Raw genomic sequence first — 18,091 nt, 5'->3', positions numbered from 1 at the left:
ATCCGTTTCATACTTTTCCTTGGGTTATTCCATATTAAAGATTTTTCTTTGTTAGCTAAATGGAGCTGGAGATGATATTATATTTTTTAGACTTCGAATCTCGACCGTGACTAAAAAGACAAAAGAGAAACTCAATAGAAATAAAGGTAAAATAAAATTTTGATAAAATTTAAATCAACATAAAGATAGCAAACAAAACCAACATTAAATACAAAATAGAATTGAATTAGAGGATGATGTTGTTCAACTTTATTACAAAAACGGAAAAGGGTTCACGATACAATTTCAAAACGAAATAGAAAAGAGTCAAATATAATAAATGGATTGACGCTCTGAAACGACCCCTTGTGACCGTGCAGCTCTCGAACGCTCCTCCACCTCGATCGGTAGCATGTGAACACCTGGAAAACAAAAAAAGGAAAGGGGTGAGCATATAAACATAAGGTAAGAAACCTACTTGTAGGCTCTAATTGTATTTATGATCTAACAAGTGACCACGAGCTTTACTTTAGGCTCTAGGTGTATTGCTCTTGTCGTGCATAGACTTGGGTAGCTAGCTTAGCCTACACAATGGTAATCGGTATCCGGTATCTGATGTCCTACCTCAACAAACACTCTTTAACAGGTAGGGGACACCATGGTGAGTGTTAGTTTGTTCGTCATCCATGGGAGGTAGCTAGCAAATCCATCCCACAAGTCATGTAGTCGCCCAAGGTCAGGGCGTTAACCCTTGAACGTGTTAACTCCACTAATTACTCGCACGATCAACATCCTCCCACATGATGGAACCACTGCATAGGGTAATCCAACCAAATTCTTTCTCAAGTCACGCATCTCTAATCGGCCTCACACCTAGCTCAATAGTACCAAACTGTCGTTTTTAGTTTCATTAGAGACCGTTACTTTCCTGATTTTTATCTCTATTTCCTCTCCATTTTTTTACTGGTTGTTACCGACGTTCTCCATCCCCAATCCACGCCATAGACATCTCTAATTAACATCTTAATATTTTAAATAGTTAAAATCAAATTATAAACGATGTCATATGACATTCAAAAGCACCAGTGGTCTAGTGGTAGAATAGTACCCTGCCACGGTACAGACCCGGGTTCGATTCCCGGCCGGTGCATAGTTTGCTGTGATTCGGGTAGATATTATCTTCCAGATCATTTTTAATGATATGTTAATTGCAGCGCATGGATTTATTTCTTTTATATCTTTTTGTTTGTTTTGTCTAAAAGTTGTTTTGGCATAATAGAGAACAAAAGCACCAGTGGTCTAGTGGTAGAATAGTACCCTGCCACGGTACAGACCCGGGTTCGATTCCCGGCTGGTGCATAAATTGTTTTGCGATGAAAAACTAAGCGCTCAATGAGATCCGTCGATCTCATCCGTCAGATCCTTTTACGATATAATCGTAGCGGAGCATGACTTTTTTTTTTTTTTTTTTTTTTTTTTTTTTTTTTTTTTNACAAATTTTCATTGCCAATTTAACTTAGGAAAAGTAGAATGAAAATACATAAATAATAGATAAGTTATAATTATAGGATTTTTTTTATATCTCCATATTTTGCACAATTAATTGAGTTAAATGAAAGAAATTGAGTTATTATTTTTCTTACTTTTATAATTATTATTATTTTTATTTATTCTCCAACAACGTTTAAAACTTACTATCTTCGTATGTTTTACAAATAGGTTAAGGCTTATTGGCCACTTCTAGCTACCATTAACAAGTTTGTACGGTTCGTAAAAAAAATAATAGTTAAACAAACAAAACGTCCATCAAAAGAAGATATAAAAATTTCTAATAAATTAATTAAATTAAATCTCAGGCTAATATAGATGTAGCCACAAGTAAAGACGTCTCCTCATTTAATTTTCTAAATTTCGCGCGACTTAAAATTATGCAATGCCATGAATGAAAATCGAAATCCAAATAAGTAGAAATACATCATAGGTATTGTTCTAGTTATTTAGATATGAGAAACCAAAAGAAAATAATGACAACCCGAAAGAAAAGAATAGAAAATTGACACGAACGACTCAGGTCGACAACCCCTTTATGACGGTTTAGCTCTCGAGAGGAATATTTAAAAGTAATAAGCTAATAGAAAATATAGGAATTGATAAATTTAATAAAGATAAATTTGTGGAAGGAAAGAAATTCAATCATTTATTATATTATGCGAAAGAAGGACTATATTTACAGCAGTACCTTGGTTAAAGATAAAAATAAAATCCTAACATAGAATATCACGCCAAAATAAATAATCTGGCGTAAATTCATATCTATCTCGATATCAGCCAATTACTCTTTAATATGACAATGTTGTAACATCACAGTTCTATCTTTACTTAAATCACGAAGGAAGTGGAAACGATCATCAATGTGTTTGCTTGAACCATGTAAAAGAGTATTAATGCTAAACAAGTAGGAACCAAGCAGCTTATAAAAGTAGGAACCAAGGAGCTTGTAACGTCCCATAGGTTCCCTTGACTGATATTGCAGTCATTTTATGAAGTGGCAGCAGTTCAATGCCAAGAGTTAAAGAGAAAGTAACACATAGACGGTACACCGAGATAACAAATTGAGGCACCAGTAACATTCCAATCATAAACCCCATCGGTTGTTTTATCTTTCATCCCCTGTGTTAAGGATATTTAATATTAAATTATAGTTTACAATATATATCATATTTGATATTTTATTAAAGACAAATATGTAGATATTTGTCTTATTACCATAAGTATCTTCCCATTTATTACTATTTCCACATCCTTATAATTTATTTGATTATAAACAGAGAACTTTCCCATCTTCCCATTTATTACTATTTCCACATCCTTATAATTTATTTGATTATAAACAGAGAACTTTCCCACACCATTTAAGTGGGGTGGATTAAGCAAACATTCTCATGGTATTAGAGCCCTTTCGGTTTAGCGACCTTGATACTTTCTTTTCAGTGGCTTATGAATCCTCTACTATTCTTCTCCACCACCAGTGCTGGCTTTGACGCTGCAGGGGCAATCGCCATGGCTACTGCAGGCGTACCCGAGTTGATTACTCTTCAGATCCACCCTATTGACCTCCAAATCACCTTTTACCATACTCTGTACATACAACCTCACCTTTTCCAACCCAATCGGTTTTCCCTTTAACCAATATAGTCTCTTTCATTTTCTTCCCAATCTTCCCTTCAACATTCACAAAAACCCTAGCCTCATGATCCTCATCAGCATTCTCATCGAAAATATACAGAATCTCGAGAAGGCTATCGACCTTCTACAGAGATTTACCTTCGAAATCTGAGTGTCGCACTGGCTTCTTTGCCAACCAATTTGCCGCCTCCCTTCTCACCAAAATTGACTTCTTCGTCCATTGTGGCGACTCTTCCGGCTTCAACATTGTCTTTGTTTCTTGCTCTAGGTTTCCCCCTTCTATCTCTTGGGTTTGAAATATTATCACTAGAGCCAAGGCAGCATCGTTGCTGAGCGACGATCCCTCTTCATGGGTAACATATTCTCGCCGGAGCCAAGGCAGCATCGTCACTGAGCGACGATTCCTCTTCATGGGTTAGACATATTCTCGCCGAAGCCAAGGCAGCATTGCCGCTAAGCGACGATCCCTCTACAGTTTTCGATGGGCAAGAAAGTGTTTCTCTATGCCTCCTCCGAACCCGGTTGTTGAAATCTTCACGAAAAGTGTTTCTCGACCTCTCTTTGAATTTTTCTGATCCAAGCTTCACATTCGTTCAAATCCGACGCTCAGCTTGCGGGGGTGTTAAGGATATTTAATACTAAATTATAGTTTACCATATAGATCATATTTGATATTTTATGAAAGACAAATATAGATATTTGCCTCATTAGCATAAGTATCTTTCCATATATTGTTCTTTCCATTTATTATTATTTCATATCCTTGTAATTTATTTGACTCTACATAAAGAACATAAAGAACTTTCACACACCATTTACTTGGGGTGGATTAACCAAACATTCTCACCCTGCCTAAGAAGAGCCAATGAGGCAAGTTCATCACCAAAGCAAAACCCAGGTGATATTCTAAAGGAATTTTTAAGAAAAGAATTTGTTTTTCTCAGGGATTCTTTGTTGATATGCTCTCGTCCGGCATCTAATACAACTTAAAAGCGAAATTCAATGCTAGTGATTCGTCTTTGTCGCACCTGAGTGACTCGCGCATTAGCTCCGCCAGTTCTTGTTTCACCATGTTGAATTTGAACCCGACGTGAGTTCTTTCGCCAGTTGACTTAGTGGCTCGCCGACCTATTTCAACCTCTCGTCTCCGCCGTTCTCCACCACAACCGCTATCAATTTCACGACGACCTTCCCTTTCTAATGACCTGAGAGAAGGTGGATTAGATTCATATACTGACCTCCCTTCTAGATATCGAAATCCACAACGTACAATTTCCAATCCTCTTCCTCTATCGCCTCAAGAATCACGAGATTTGCCACCATGAAAGCAAGCTTAAAGCAAGGAGAAACATCGTAAAGCGACTGAGTTGCCACTGAGTGCTCGTCGCTGAAAATCTCCGCCATAGGAGGAGGAAATTTCGCTGGATTTACCCGCGATTTCAAAGCGAAAATCATATCCATACGCTCCGCCAATCTCTACACAAAACTACCTCTCGCATTCGAAATCTTAACCACCGGCGGAAGAATCTTATCCACAACCTCGATTACAGACTGTTTCCAAAAATCGGAAGATGAAGAATCCACAGAGGACGACGTAAACGAAGAACAAGAAGACGAAACAGTGGTAGTCGGCGAAGTTGAAACTAGCTTATGATTTGGCGACGCTGTCAGACTAATTAGATTATACATCGTCTCACACCAAGTTCTAATCGAACTCGTAATCACAGATGCAACATCACTTCCATCACTTCCATCATCGTCGTCGTTATCCTTAAGATGTTGTTTCTCCAACTCCTAAAGGCGATGATTCATCATCATCTTCTTCTTCGAGTCCAGATTCTGCAAATTCGGAGGTCCACCACGGGGGAAAACTGACTGCATCTCTGCTAATCCTCTGCCTGATGTACTTTTTCTACCCTCCAAATCTCCCTTGATCACATAAGCAGGAGGTTGTGCCACATACACCTCCTCGTCCAAGCGATTTTTTTTTCTGCCACTCCGTTTTACTGTGGTGCCACATAAGCAAGAGGTTGTGCCACATAAACTTTTGAGTCCTCCTTTTGTTCTACCATCTCTTCAACATATGCCATGAGAAGCAGCGGTTCAAAAGTTTCAACAAAATGAGCTTGTGATACTCTTATGGGGACATTCATACTAAAAATGACCAAGGTCATTACAATAAAAACACTCAACAAGAGTTTTGTTAAAATCTGGTCTCCCATGTCCTCATCCTCGTCCTCTACCTCGAATTGTGCCACCTCCATTATTTGTTCTCCCTATACTACTGTCAAGAGTGGTCTTCAATGCTTGCTCTTGCATAGTATGTATTTGCATACGTTGTTCATGAACCAGTAGACTACTATGCAATTTATCAATTGTTGTTAAATAAAAAGCTATGTTCCTTATTTAGTTAGGTTGTTTTTATCTCAAAACTTCTGAATTCACGCCAATGGAAGAGCGTAATTTTTTAGCCAACTTGGGCGAAGTCTTCGCCCACTTTTCTTTTTTTGTGTAATTAGTTTTTCTATATTTTTGTAATTAGATTTGTTATTTAAACGATTCAACTGAAGAGAAATAAAACATCGAGTCTTCAGCAAATCTCAGCGAATCTCTCTTCTTTTACTTCCGCTATTTTTTCTTTCGAAGAAACCTTCGGCCAGTTTTTCGTCAACATTTTCCTCCGATTGCCAGAGTCAACAAGTGGTATCAGAGCCAAGTTGAAGCGATCGGTAGTATACCATTATAGAAGAGCCAATCTTATCAACAATCAAGTTGAACAGCTCAAGTGGTTAGAGCGTCGATCTAACAACACACAGGTCTCAGGTTTGAGTAGAAGAAAATGCAAAGCGTGAAAACACACACATCGTGGGGTCCATTTCGAGCAGGCTCACTCACTCCTCCACGCCGTTGCCGTGATGACGGGCGTCAAGGTGTTGTGTTGAGTGAGGGACTATGGGCACGCTCTCGAGCCAGAAAGATAGAGAAACGATCGAGTATTGGGAATCCAACCACTCTCGGTGGCAAGCAGCGAGACAGAAATCGTGCAAAGGTGACACTAGCTAGCGAGTGTTCACTCAGATCGGTGAGAGGGACGAGTGAGCAACACAAGCAAATCGGCGTTCTCTGAGCTCGACTCGGGGATTCGCGGGACGGTGAAATTCGGCGACGGCGATCAAAGGGTGCGGCACCATCTTATTCGTCAGCAAGGGAGGCGCACACCTTTTCCGTCTCGAACATCCTACCACATCGATGAGCCGTTGGAGCTTGTACACCGCGATATCTGCGGGCCCATCAAATCGGCAACCCCAGGCAGTAAGAAGAGTCTCTTCCTGTTAGTCGATGACAAAAGCCGCTTCATGTGGCTGATCCTGCTGTAAACGAAAAGTGAGGCGGCGGGAGCGGAGGCCGAATGTGAGAAGAGAACTCCCCATGGCAAGTTTCGGTAAGGTATTGCGACGAGATCGGCATACAACGGCACCTAACGGCGCCCTACTCCCCCCAACAGAACGGAGTGGTGGAGTGCCAAAATCAGACCATCGTCGGGACAACGAGGTCATTGCTAGTGACGGCCGGGCGGAGGCCGAATGTGAGAAGAGAATTCCCCATGGCAAGTTTCGGTAAGGTATTGCGACGAGATCGGCATACAACGGCACCTAATGGCGCCCTACTCCCCCCAACAGAACGGAGTGGTGGAGTGCCAAAATCAGACCATCGTCGGGACAACGAGGTCATTGCTGGTGACGGCCGGGATGCCTGGGAGATTCTGGGGAGAGACAGTCAAAATCTGCGATAATCAACGACGGCTGCTCACGCAGGTTTGGCGCACGACAAACCGTCTTTACATCCTGTGAGTTAGAGATAGTTGGTGCACGGTTTGCCGCGACGGGTGCCTCGTCGGCAAACAGAGGCGCACACCTTTTCCGTCTCGAACATCCTACCACATCGATGAGCCGTTGGAGCTTGTACACGGCGATATCTGCGGGCCCATCAAATCGGCAACCCCAGGCGGTAAGAAGAGTCTCTTCCTCCTGTTAGTCGATGACAAAAGCCGCTTCATGTGGCTGATCCTGCTGCAAACGAAAAGTGAGGCGGCGGAGGCGGTGTGCATTAAAGCGCGAGCGGAGGCCGAATGTGAGAAGTGCTGCTCACAGACCGAAGCGGAGAATTCCCCATGGCAAGTTTCGGTAAGGTATTGCGACGAGATCGGCATACAACGGCACCTAACGGCGCCCTACTCCCCCCAACAGAACGGAGTGGTGGAGTGCCAAAATCAGACCATCGTCGGGACAACGAGGTCATTGCTGGTGACGGCCGGAATGCTTGGGAGATTCTGGGGAGAGACAGTAATGACAACCGTCTATCTACTCAATCGGTCACCAACCCGAAGCCTCGACGGGAAGACGCCATATGAGGCCTGGTACAACAAAAAGCCAGCGGTACATCATTTCCGCGTGTTCGGCTGCGTCGCATACATGAAGGTAACACGTCCCCACCTCGCCAAGCTCGATCCCAGGGGGCTGAAGGTCGTCTTCATTAGCTATGAACCCGGGAGCAAGGCGTACAGACTCTATAATCCTGTAGGGGGGCGAGCTCACGTGTCTCACGACGTTGTCTTCGACGAAAGCACATTCTGGCAGTGGAATGACGAGATCGAGGCAGACCATATAATCCAAATCCAAATCAATTCACGGTGGAGTACCTCGTCACCGAGTTGGAAGAAGGAGGAGCCCAGCATCAGGAGCCGTCACCGCCGCCAGCAGGTGCACCCCCTGAACCAGTGGAATTCGCAACACCACGAACTGCGGATTCGATGCTGGATGTGGATCACGATGCTGATCTGGAGACCAGGTACCGGAGGATGGACGACCTAGTGGGAGGAGGTGAACCACCTGGACTGGCAGCGCGCGAGCTCGAAGAAGTGGCCAAACTACATGCTATTAGTGCAGATGAACCGAACACCTTCGCCGAAGCAGAAAAGAACCCGTGCTGGCTGAAGGCAATGCAGGAGGAGATGACATCCATCACCGAGAACCAGACGTGGAGTCTGGAGGATATGCCGCCGGGACACCGAGTCATAGGGCTCAAATGGGTCTTCAAACTGAAGCACAACGAAAAAGGAGAAGTTGTGAAGCACAAGGCCCGTCTGGTGGCGAAGGGCTACGTCCAGAAGCAAGGAGTGGACTTCGAAGATGTATTTGCACCAGTGGCAAGGTTAGAATCCGTTCGTCTCTTGCTGGCAATTGCGGCACATTACTCTTGGGAGGTTCACCATATGGACGTAAAGTCTGCTTTCCTTAACGGAGAGCTGAAAGAGACTGTCTATGTCCGACAACCACTTGGTTTCCTGGACAACGACAACCCCGATAAGGTACTACGCCTGCACAAGGTACTCTACGGGCTTCGACAAGCCCCACGAGCCTGGAACGCGAAGCTCGACAGTACCCTACTGTCACTAAAATTCAAACGTTGAGCATGGCCTGTACACGCACGACCATGGCAAGCAGCGACTGATCGTGGGAGTGTACGTCGACGCCCTCATAATCACTGGAAGCGACGTGGAAGTCCTCGGAAGGTTCAAGAAGGAGATGTCAAAGAACTTCGAGATGAGCGATCTCGGCGTGCTTAGCTACTACCTCGGCATCGAAGTGCAACAGAATTCTACTGGCATCTCCATCTGCCAAAGTGCATACGCGAAGAAGCTGCTGGACACAACAGGGCTTGTGGACAGTAATCCTACAAGGACGCCAATGGAGGCCCGACTCCAACTAAGGAAGGCCGGCACTACGACGACAGTCGACTCTACCAATTACCTCAGCATTGTCGGGAGTCTGCGCTATCTGGTAAACTCTCGTCCTGATCTTGCTTATTCTGTTGGATATGTGAGCAGGTTTATGGAAGCACCTAGGGAGGAGCATCTAGTGGCTGTCAAGCGCATCCTGCGCTATGTAGCCAGAACCAGAGGTTGAGGTGTAAGATACTGCACAGGGAGAGGAAAGGAGAAACTCAAGCTGGTCGGCTACAGTGATAGTGACATGGCCGGTGACGTTGATGATCGTAAGAGCACCAGCGGAATGATCTACTTTCTCTCAGGCGGCGCGATCTGCTGGCAATCAACAAAACAGAAGGTAGTTGCTTTGTCTTCCTGCGAAGCAGAATACATCGCCGCTTCGATGGCAGCAACACAAGGGGTCTAGCTTGCGCGACTAATGGAAGAACTCATCGGGAGAGAAAGCGATCCACCAATGCTATACGTAGACAACAAAGCTACGATCTCCCTGATCAAAAATCCAGTTTTGCACGACCGGAGCAAGCACATAGAAATCAGATTCCACTACATTCGAGAATGTGCAGATCGAGGGCTCATCAAGATTGATTTCATCCGAACAGAGGAACAACTTGGAGACATTTTCACCAAGTCCCTGGCGCGGGTAAAATTTGAAGAACTACGCTAAAAAATCGGAGTTCAAATAATAAGGTAGATATATCACAACTTTTAGGAGAAGATTGTTAAATAAAAGCTATTGTTTAGTTAGGTTGTTTTTATCTCAAAACTTCTGAATTCACGCAATGGAAGAGCATAATTCTAGTTGCCATTTTTTGACCAACTTGGGCGAAGTCTTCGCCCACTTTTCTATTTTTGTGTAATTAGTTTTTTATTTTTGTAATTAGATTTGTTATTTAAACGATTCAACTGAAGAGAAATAAAACATGGAGTCTTCAGCAAATCTCAACGAATCTCTCTCCCTCTCTTCTTTTACTTCCGCTATTTTTTCTTTCGAAGAAACTTTCGTTCAGTTTTTCGTCGACATTTTCCTCTGGATTGCCAGAGCCAACAATTGTCATGATGTCCAAATCGTTGGATTCTTCAATTGAGAAAGCCATGTAATCAAACTTTGAAGCCATGGAGCGCAAGATTTTTTTTAATAATGCTAACATCACTCATCTTTTCACCATGGAAACACTATTAGCAATGGTGAGAGTACGAGAAAAGAAATCAGAAACAGTCTCACCTTCCTTCATATGAAGAGTCTCAAAGTCCTTGCGCATAACCTATAGTTGTGCTCGTTTCACCCTTGTATTTCCTTGAAATTTTTTCTTCATTGAATCCCAAATTCCTCTCGAAATTTCTTTATCTAAAATAGTCTCCAAATTGAGCGATCGATGGCCTCGAAAAGGTGGTTCTTAGCTCTTAAGTCTTTCAATTTTTGATTTGCTACCTCATTTTGTTGATCTGAGTAATCAGCTTCACCTGCTACAGCAGAAATCCCAAACTCAACTACTTGTCCATATTCTTTAGAGCAAAGAAAGTTCTCCATTAACATGCTTCGATGATCGTAGTGACCAACAAATTTTGGTATTGCTGGTTGAACAAAGATGTCTTCAGTAATCATCTTTAGCTGCGGCTGAAAGACACAAGACTCTGATACCAAATGATATATTTAATAAAGATAAGTTTGCAGAAGGAAGGAAATTCAGTACTTTATTACGTGAAGAATGACTATATTTATAGCCAGTATAATATCATGTCAAAACAAAGAATGTGGCCTAAGATCATATCTATGATCTATGCGGACAGAAGATCATATCAGTGATATGATATTCATAAACTAATACATAACAATAGCAACTAAATCTTTTTCAACAAGAATAAAATTAAATTATATATGTTGAACAAAATTAAAATTAAAAAAAAAAAAGAGAGGAAGATTTTAGGAAAGAAAACAAAATTAGAATTGATTGAAAATGACTTTGGTTAATAGATTTTAGGAAAGGAAAGAAAATTAGAATCTATTGAAAATGAGTTGGATTAATTGCATAGCCACTTTTAAAGAAAATCAAATTTGATTGAAAATGTCAAGTACAGTAAAAAAAAATAAAAAAAAAGGTGATTCATTCATGATGTATTTTTAGAAAACAAAAGAAAATCATAATCAATTAAATTGGCAAAAGTGATGGTAAACTGAACCAAAGTATAATAAAGAAACAAAGTGGTACAATATAGGGAAGGAAAATAGAAGATTTGAGAAATTATTATAATTTATACGGGTGAATATAATATTATAACAAACAATATTTGGATAGAATGATTCCAAGAGCATGAATTGATAATGACATATTTTTATTTAAGTTTTATTACACAACACAATTTAGAAACAATGAAAAAATGTTATTCGATTATTACTGAGACTGGTTTAGAGCCGTATTTCACCTTGTTAGTTAGATTATTAATTAAAATGTGAAATACTAACAAAAGGTGACGAACGCTGCGATAGGAAGCGAACCCCGACAACCTTTGGAGTAGCTCTTGAGGAATGGGTGCTTACGTTAATTAAATTAGGGAGTACTCCGGCTAAGGCCAACCAAGTAAGTGACCTTACTATAGGATAGACTAAACATTGTATGAGTTATGATGATGTATGAACTGTGTCGTACAATGCCGTATGTTAGTATATGATGATGTATGAGTTGTATCATATGATGTCGTATACTAGTATATGATGATGTATGAGTTATGATGCTTGATGATGTGCGTAGTATATATATATTTCGATGAAAGTACGTTTGATGCACTTTATGACAATATAATGAGTATGATGATTATGTGAAGTTTACCTTAATTTGATGATGTTTTCCATATTGAGCATGCTATATGATGATGAGTGTCATATTACATCATGTCGTTAGATCGACATAGAACACAACACTAAAAGCATGACAATGATATTAATATAAATATCCACGAGTATGTGTTACCTAGAGTAACAAAGAGATGAGACTAGAGGGTTGTGTCAGAAGAGACATTACGATGGATTTAATGGGACCTCATGCATATTGTATGTTCATAAGCATAGGGCTACTTCCCCTAGAGATGATGAGTGCAACGCGCACAATATGATGATGAGTGCGAATGTGCACGAGTGCGAATGCATACAAATGAGGGTGATCATGAGGCGCATGACACTATGGGGTTCCGCTGACCTCCGGACGTCGCTACAGATTAGCTTGACCAGAGGGTCCAGGGGGTGTGCGAGTGCCCTGGAGATTCACACTCGCATGTGTGATTCGTGTGTAGGGAAGTACTACACATCCAATTTGTCCGAGACTGGAAGCCACCCCTATGATGTTAGAGATAGGTCCCTAAATCATGATTGCATGTGTTTGCATTTGCATGGCCCCTATAGTGGGGTCAGTTACTGAGTATTCTTTGAAATATTTAGGCCGTGTGTCACATCATTTTTCAGGTATAGGCAAGACGCACTTGTACGGAGGACGACGACATCGAGAGCAGAGACTGTGGCACGTGCATATGGTAGATTCATATTTAAATTTCTAGATTTAGATTAAAATAGGTTGCATTTCATTGTTTTAAATTATTTTGTATTGCTTTTATTTTCTCTAGATTTCAGTTTTCGTATTTAAACACCTAAGACCATGACTGTGTTTTGCGTTTTTCGAAGTTTAAGTTATAAATGATGTTCATTTAAACTCATATTTCCGCATTAGAGATGAGCATGAGACGTTAGTAGCGATTCTTAGTATGTGAAAATTTAGGGTCGTTACAGTTGGTATCAGAGCTCAAGGTTTTGGATTTTGTAGACTAGCCTACGATGTAGGCTTGACACGTTCCATGGCCCTAACGTCGATGTCCCGTCACCGGTAGGTACGCATTGCACAAGATAAGAAAAGAGAAACGTTTTCGAACTCGCATGCATTTTTATGTTAATATTACTGAAATTGTTGTGATATTTTACATATTTATTTAAGAGTATGATGTGATGTGTTGCATGTTGAGTGATTTTGTTTGCAATATGATGTGAACTTAGTATATGTGATGTATAACATAAATTCATAAGTAATGAGCCTTAGACTTAAGAGATGCTATCTTGGTTTCTAGAACCATGCTGTCTAGACCACGTGAAAGAGTAAAAATGAGGAAGGGGACGACCTCCTATTAGAGGTAGAGGACGAGGTGAGGTTGAAGAGAGCCCACCTCGAGAAGGATCCGAGACAGGGTTTGAATTAGAATCCTTATTGCATATATGGTCGGTAAGCACCCCTGCAAGGGTAGACCTAGTAACTAAGGATAGAGTAAAGAATGACCAAGCAATAGTGGCCGACCAAACTCTAAGCGTAGACCTAATAGTAGTAAAGATGATCGACTTCGACGTAATACTAGGTATGGATTGACTAGCTGCAAATCGTGCTAGTATAGACTGTCGTAAAAAAGAAGTGATATTCTCACCACCGGTGAGACCTAGCTTTAAATTTAAAGGCACAAGTATTGGGGCTACCACAAAGGTAGTCTCGATGATGAAAGCAAAGAGATTAGTCCAACAAGGCGGTCAGACTATATTAACATGTGTCGTAGACGTAAGAGGAAATGAAAAGATCCTAAAAAATGTGTCAGTAAACGAGTTTCCAAATGTATTTTTGGACGACCTACCTGGAATGCTCCCTTCCCGAGCGGTCGACTTCGTCATTGAACCCGAGTCGGGAACTGGGTCTATTTCCAAAGCAACCTATCGCATGGCGCCAACAGAGTTGAAGGAACTCAAGGCGCAATTACAAGACTTACTGGATAAAGGGTTCATTCGACCTAACGTATCCCCAGAGTGCGCCAGTGTTGTTTGTTAATAAGAAAGATGGATCGATGCATCTATGCATCAATTACAGAGAGCTAAATAAGAGAACCATAAAGAACAAATACTCTCTGTCCAGAATAGAAGACTTATTCGATCAACTCAGAGAGGCAACCGTATTTTCTAAGATAGATCTACGGTCAGGTTACCATTAAATAAAGAATAAAGAAAAAGACGTATAACAAGGTACGATCACTACAAGTTCGTAGTGGTGTCATTTGGCCTCACCAATGCTCCAGCTGTGTTGATGAAGTTAATGAACCGAGTGTTCAAGGACTGTCTATAAACTTTTATGATCGTGCTCATTGATGACATTCTAAGTGTACTCGAAAACAGACCTACAACACCAGAAACACCATTGCAAAGTCCTAGCCACCCTAAGAAGGAACAAATTGTACGTCAAGTTCTCAAAGTGCGAATTTTGGTTATGACAAGTCTCTTTCCTAGGACACGTGGTGTCAAAGGACGGAGTATATGTAGATCCCACTAAGGTCGAAGTAGTCACAAAGTGGGAACGCCCAACTAAGATAACATCAGTATGGAGTTTCTTGGAACTAGCGGGATGCTATCGAAGGTTCGTGTAGGATTTCGCTAGGATAGCCTCCCCTTTGACATAGTTAACGAGAAAAAGGGTACTATTTATATGGAATGATGCTTGTGAGGCAAGCATCTAGAACCTAAAAGAGAGATTGGTTACCGTCTTGGTGCTCACAGTACCCCAGAGCTCAGAAGGGTACCTAATCTATAGTGATGCGTCCAAGAAGGGACTAGGATGTGTGTTAGTGCAACACGGTAAAGTTAGTGTATACGTGTCCCGTCAACTAAAAGAATACGAAAAAAAATTACCCTACCCACAACCTGGAGTTGACCGCTGTAATGTTCGAGCTGAAAATTTGGCGACACTTTCTGTATGGAGAAAAAACTCAAAGTTTTACCGACCACAAGAGTTTAAAATATTTCTTCACTTAGAAAGAGTTAAATATGAGGCAGAGATGGTGGCTTGAATTGGTGAATGACTACGATGTAGATATCCAGTACCACCTTGGAAAAGCAAACGTGGTGGCAAACGCTTTAAGTAGAATGACGGCCCGCTTGTCGGCCCTCATTACGAGAGAAGTAAGGGTACACAGAGAATTCGAGCGAGCCAACATAGCTGTTGCGACCGAGGAAGTCATAGCACAGCTGGCCAACTCACAGTGCAACCTATGCTTAGGTAGAGAATTATTACCTCCCAACGAGAGGATCCTAACCTACAGAAAGTCGTAAGCCAGCTAGACAAAAGTGCAGTAGATGGATTCTTGAAGTCCTCAGATGAAGGACTATTGTATCAGGGAAGCCTATGTGTCCCGACAATAGAGAAGTTAAGGAAAGAGATACTGACAGAAGCTCACAACTCGCCATTTGCCATGCACCTAGGAGGTACTAAGATGTACCAAGATTTAAAACAAAATTTATGGTAGAAGAGCATGAAGAGGGACATGGCCGAGTTTGTGAGCAAGTGCTTAGTTTGTCAACAAGTGAAAGCTCCTAAACAAAAGATAGCAGGGATGTTACAGCCCCTAAGTATACCGGAGTGGAAGTGGGAAAACATAGTAATGGACTTCATAGTAGGATTACCCAAAACGTTTAAAAGCTATACAATGATTTGGGTAATTGTTGATAGGTCGACCAACTCTTTCTTATTCTTAAGCAAGTCCCCGAGAGGGCTTGGCTTAGTTGATCCATGATTTATGTTTCGTCTTTCGTTTCCTTTTCGTTTGTTTCGAGAAATATATCGATCAATTCCGATTCTTTCTTTTTCTATTGATTCTTTTCCGATCGAGATGTATGGATCCATGGGCCTATGTGTCTATATAGATCCTGTTCATGGATTAACGAAAATGTGCAAAAGCTCTATTTGCCTCTGCCATTCTATGAGTCTCTTCCTTTTTACGTATGGCATCGCCACTCCCTTTGGCAGCATCCACTAATTCGGAACTTAATTTGAAAGCCATATTTCGACCCGGACGTTTTCGGGATGCCCCTAATAACCAACGAATGGCAAGTGCTTTTCCTTGTGTGGATCCTATTTCAATGGGAACTTGATGAGTTGATCCGCTTACACGTCTTGCCTTTACTGCTATNACGTCGGCACACTTCTTACCCGGGAAAGCCACATATACAGTTGATAACTGGGCGCAACTGTTTGTGAAAGAAATAGTAAAACTACATGGAGTTCCAGTGACTATAGTGTCGGATCGAGATCCATGCTTTACGTCAGCATTTTGGCGCGGACTTCAAAAAGTGTTGGGTAATTTGCTTGACTTTGGCACCGCCTTCCACCCCCAAACAGATGGACAAACGGAGTGCCTAAACCAAATCTTAGAGAACACGCTACGCGCTTGCATATTAGACTTTAATAGAAGTTGCGCTTTCAAGCCACTATTGGAATGACATCGTTTGAGGCCCTGTATGAGAAACAGTGCAGGTCCCAGCTATGTTGGGACGAGGTAGGTGAGAGAGAGCTAGTAGGACCCGAGCTGGTCCTAGTCGCCAATGAGATTGTCCAGAAAATTTGAGTGAGGATGCGTACCGCTCAAAGTAGAAAAAAAAAAAACTTATGCAGATGTAAGACGTAGAAACTTAGAGTTTGAGGTAGGGACCTAGTATTCCTAAAGTTGGCCCCATGAGAGGCGTCTTGAGATTCGAACGTAAGGGCGAGTAAGTCCTAGATGCATTGGACTTGTCGAAATTCTCAAGCGAATTGGTCCATAGCGTATACGTTAGCCCTACCTCCCTCCCTCTCAGAAGTACACGAGGTAGTTCACGTGTAGATATTGAGTAAATACATGACGAGCCCTATACACATAATAGACTACGAGCCACTCCCTTTCAATGAAGATTTGAGTTACGAGGAAAACCAATATAATTTTAACCCGAGAAGTGAAAGCGCTACGCAACTAGGGACATTGCGTTCGTTTTGGTGTTGTGGCGGAGCCACCATACCAAGGAAGCCATGGGAGAGCGTGAGGATGAAGAAAGAGAAAAATACCTGTTAGAACAAGAGTTTGAGACTTTAGTGGATCAAAGTTTTTTTTAGGGTATATAATGTAACCATTGAAATTAAAAAAAAATAAATAGAAAAATAATAATAACAACTAATCCCATGTCTCTGTCAAACACGACTCTCCCCTCAAATAAAAGATTTTCTAAGAAGGGAAAAGATTTTGTGAGAAGAGAACGTTCCAAGAGAGATGTCAATTGAAAATATTAGTAATTAGATTTATTTCTTTTTCTTTTATCAATGATATCAGTCGGTTGCAATATTTAGATCTGAGTTATAAACTATCTGATCTTAGCAAAAGGGTCTACTGAATACTCTGAACAAATAAAAAATCAAAAGAAAAAAAAAAAAGAAATAGAGAACTAAGAAAGAGAGAAAGATTTGGAAATCGAATCAAATTAGAAAAAAAAAAATACAAATATTTGGAAAACAAAATAAAAAGAAAAAACAAAAGAAAGAAATAGAGAGATAGAGGAGAAGATTTGAAAAGCGGATCAAAGAAAAAAAAGAATAAAAGAAATACAAGATTTGGAAAATAGAATCTAACCGGAAAAGACATAGAAATAAAGAGATTTCCAAATAAAAAGTTCAAGAAAAAAAAAAGGAATACAGAGAAGAAAAAGAATATTTGGAAGTAATAAGCAAATACAAAATATGAGAATAGAATTAAACTGTTCCTCAGAACTTAAAAATAGTATATTTTTAGGAAAGAAAAGAATATCAGAATCAATTAAACTGCCAGATCACAAAAGTAATTGTAAGCTGAACCAAAGTATAACGGAGTATAGAAACAGGGTCGTAAATCATGGAAGATCTTGTAAATTATTACCATTTGTACCTAGTGAATATAATATTATAACAAATAATATTTGGATGAATGATCAAGGAGCATGAAATAATGTTGACATATTTTTATTTTGAAATTTTATTACCCAACACAATTTAGAAATAATGAAAACATGTTACTCGATTTTTAGTAAGACCGTTTTAGAGTCGTATTTCACATTGTTAGTTGAATTATTAATTAAAATGTGAAATATAAACAAAAGGTGACGAACAGTGCGATAGGAAGCGAACCCCGACAACCTTTTGGAGTAGCTCTCGAGGAACGGGAACTTACGTTAATTAAATTAGGGAGTACTCCGGCTAAGGCCAACTAAAAGTGGCCTTACTATAAGATAAGCTAAAAATTGTATGAGTTATGATGATGTATATGATCGTATGATGTCGGATACTAGTAAAT

The 18,091-nt window shown here is 40.8% G+C and overlaps 2 non-coding genes across 2 annotated transcripts; both read left to right on the top strand.

The window, feature by feature from the left end:
• The first annotated feature begins 1,058 nt into the window (after positions 1 to 1,058).
• Positions 1,059 to 1,129, top strand: TRNAG-GCC. Its single transcript has one exon. It is a non-coding gene; the product is annotated as a tRNA-Gly (tRNA).
• Positions 1,130 to 1,267: 138 nt separating this feature from the next.
• On the top strand, positions 1,268 to 1,338 carry TRNAG-GCC. Its single transcript has one exon. It is a non-coding gene; the product is annotated as a tRNA-Gly (tRNA).
• Positions 1,339 to 18,091: the final 16,753 nt, after the last annotated feature.

The sequence above is a fragment of the Cucurbita pepo genome, chromosome LG02 (assembly GCF_002806865.2).
Source record: "Cucurbita pepo subsp. pepo cultivar mu-cu-16 chromosome LG02, ASM280686v2, whole genome shotgun sequence".
NCBI lineage: Eukaryota > Viridiplantae > Streptophyta > Magnoliopsida > Cucurbitales > Cucurbitaceae > Cucurbita > Cucurbita pepo.
This window is presented reverse-complemented; position numbering and strand designations above follow the sequence as displayed.